General features: G+C 55.9%; 1 pseudogene; it reads left to right on the top strand.

Annotated features, from left to right (window-relative positions):
* The first annotated feature begins 230 nt into the window (after positions 1-230).
* Positions 231-2,323, top strand: LOC110142614 (paraneoplastic antigen-like protein 5; annotated as a pseudogene).
* Positions 2,324-3,377: the final 1,054 nt, after the last annotated feature.

The following is a 3,377-nucleotide window of genomic DNA, read 5'->3' as shown; positions in this document are numbered from 1 at the left end:
TGTGACCAGAAAGGGGAAGGGGTAGTGGAGAGGTTTTGGTGGGGGTTGGGAGGGTGGGCATTAATGATATTCTCATTCCATTTCCATTTATAGGCTGTGGAAAATGGAGATGATTCTGCCTTCGTACTTGACATTGACCCAAAACTCCTTGTGAGCTCACACTTTGTGAGCTGATTACTGCCCTTAGTATTAGACCAGTCCATAGAAACTGGGAGCAATGGCTGTGACTGTTGGAGGATTGGTGCAGAGGAATGGACCTGGACCCTAGGAAGGCCTTGCTAATCATGGGGGTCCCCATGGAGTGTAGTGAGGCGGAAATTAAAGAGACCCTGAGGAGGGGCTTAGGGTCCCTCTGCACCTACAGGGTGCTGGGCACAATGTTCAGAAGGGAAGACCAGGCTAAGGCAGTTTTCCTTGAATTGACTAACACCATCAACTATGCTACCGTGCCCAGCCGGATCCTAGGAAAGGGAGGTACCTGGGAAGTGGTGGTGAAGCCCCGTAGCCCAGATGAGGAATTTATCAACAGACTGAAGGACTTCCTAAAAGATGAGGGCCGAAGAATGGTTGATGTGGCCAAAACCCTGGGGTACAGCACTCACTCTGAGGGTACAGAGCTGGAGGGTGTGGCTCAAGTCAGGCAACCAGTCTTGCAGCCTCTGAAAGAAAGCCTGTGGTACCGAAAACTCAAGACATTTTCAGGAAACACTCTCCCAGGCCCAGGTGAAGAGAGCTTTGAAACCTGGCTAGAGCAGGTGACTGAGACGATGCAGCTATGGCAGGTGTCTGAGACTGAGAAGTGGTGGCGTTTGCTGGAAAGCTATGTGGCCCTGCCCACTCCATCATGCAGCTGCTGAGGGCCAGCAAAGACTCCACGACAGTGGAGGAGTGCCTGGATGCCCTGAAGCAGATCTTTGGGGATAAAAAGGACCATAGAACCTCACAATTTAAGTTAGTCCAGACCTTCCAGAAGTCTGGAGAGACCATCTCTGGTTTTTTGGTATGATTAGAGCCCTGATTCAGAAAGCCATGCAGCACAGCCCCATGTCAGTGAGAAGTGCAGACACGATTCACCTGAAACACATCCTAGCTCGAGCCTCCATTGACCACTGCCCTCCGTGACAAACTCGAGCTACTGGATCAGCGAGAGTGTGCGCCCACTTTCCTGCAGTTAATGAAGCTCATTCGAGATGAAGAGGAGTGTAAGGCCACCATGGCAGTGACCGAGGAGATCCAGAGTCGAGCAGAAAGGGTCTTCAGGGCATCAGAAGACAGTGTCCTGATCCCTCAGGTCATGGTACAGGCAGGGTCAATTGCTGAGAGCAGCACTCAGACCATCCAGGAAGAGATCATCCCATTTCTGAAGTGCCGGTGGCTATCCTCTAGCTGTGGCACTGGGGAGGAAGGCCACAGCGAGGCACTGTTTCCTAGGGCCGAGAATCAGCCTCCAGCAAAGCCCAGGCCTCAGCTGGCAGCAGAAGAGTCAGGGAACGAGAGAGGGGCTGGAGCCGTTGAACCACCCCAAGGCCTAGGAAGCATAGGCTCAACATATCCAGGCACACCCTCTGCTAGCAGGCAACAGAAAACGTGCAACGGGGGGAAGAGGCAGTCCACACAAACAGCAGGGGCCTTGAGTGGGGTAGAGTGGCAGGGAAGCCAGGCTTAGCCCCCTCAGCCTCTACCAACTGGAAGGTGCTCCACCAACCAAGCCAAAATCAGTTCAGGGAGGTGCGGGAGGCCCAAGCAGAAGACCATCATGTGCAGCAAAAGGGGTGCCCATGCCTCAGACAGAGACCCCAACATTAGCAGAGGCTGAAGAAGGGCAGTCCACACAAACAGTGGGGGCCTTGAATGGGGTAGAGGGGCAGGGAAGCCAAGCTCAGCCCCCTCAGCCTCTACCGACTGGAAGGTGCTCAACCAACCAAGCCAAAATCAGTTCAGGGAGGTGCGGGAGGCCCAAGCAGAAGATCATCATGTGCAGCAAAAGGGGTGCCTATGCCTCAGACGGAGACCCCAACATAGCAGAGGCTGAAGAAGGTGTAGTCAAGGGCTCTGGCATTGGCCCTGGCTTCTGGCCACCTGCAAACGCCCTGTGGGCTCTGAGCTACCGATGCTGATGGGCCCCCAGGCCACTTGGGGCCTAGAGGAGCCTCTCTGGAGGCCACCTCTGCCACAAGGAGCCAGCTCTGACAAGGAAGAGCTGTGGGGCACATGGAAGATGCTCCGGCGGGGAGACCACAGGATCCAGCCTGTCTTCAGGATCATCTACACTGCCCTAGGGAGTCCCCAGGAAGGCAGCACCCTGGAGCCTTTCTGCAATTGAAGGCAGAGGACCCAGAGGCCCATGGCACCCAGCACCAGCCTACAAGCAATCTTCCCCCAACCCAGCCCCTGCAGCCTGGAAGGCCTGTAGGGACAAGGAAAGCAAAAACTGTGAAGAGATGATAGGGCCCTGGGTACCTGGTGGGCCAGCACCCCACAACTGGCTTTGCTGTGAGTGGGTGTGTGTGGTATAAACTTTTGTTCCAAAGGAGGAAAAGGAGAAGGAGGAGGAAGAGGAGGAGGGAGATGCAAGAAGAGGAGGGGCACGGAGGAGAGGGAGGAAGAGGAGGAGAATTCATTGGTGGGACAGAGGGTTCTTTTGTTCTGCTTAGGTTTGAGCTTGGTCACTGGAGACCTGGGACTTGCCTGGAGAAGTACCACTCACCAGCTGCCAATGCCAAGGTCAGCCCCAAAGCCTGCAACTGGAAACAGCCCTGAGTGGCCATCCCCTGCCTAGGTGAGGGATGCCTGCAAACAGCTGCTGCCCACTCTGGCCTGAGAGATGTTAAGGGCCATGTCATGGTGCCTGGGCCTCCCCCACCCCTCCAGAGGGGACCCCTATTCAGCATCCCCTGGAGCAGACAGTTCCCTGTCCTGGGAAGTCCAGATGTGCCCCTTTAGGCCCCCTAGTGACCCAGGTCTCAAGGAAACCCTCCCTGTCCCAGCCCCTCTCTCCTCCCCATCAACACACACCTCCAAGCCATCATCCATTTCCCCCACACCCCTCACAGAACCCTGAGGAGTCCATGAACCTGGGCCAGGTATCCCCACCTACCTGGTCATCCAACCCTGGGCCCTGCCACGTGTCCTAAGCTTTAGCACCAGCCAAGGCTCTACCTGCTGGGGTCCCGGGTCCTCAGCTGTGTGTGCTTTCCTGGTGGAGATTCAGGCCCAGTTCTGCTTGCTCTCCTGGAGATGTGAGTGTGTTCTTCCCTGAGCAGTTCTACCAACCGTGGGGCAGAGACACCCCAGCCCACTTCCAGGAACCGGTGGGAAGAAGGGGACAGATGAGGACTTGACTGGCACCCACCCAAGGACCTCAGGAAGGAATATCT

This window comes from Odocoileus virginianus, unplaced genomic scaffold (genome assembly GCF_023699985.2).
Source record: "Odocoileus virginianus isolate 20LAN1187 ecotype Illinois unplaced genomic scaffold, Ovbor_1.2 Unplaced_Contig_63, whole genome shotgun sequence".
Classification (NCBI taxonomy): Eukaryota; Metazoa; Chordata; class Mammalia; order Artiodactyla; family Cervidae; genus Odocoileus; species Odocoileus virginianus.
The sequence above is the reverse complement of the archived record's forward strand: the minus strand, read 5'-3'. Positions and strand labels throughout refer to the sequence as shown.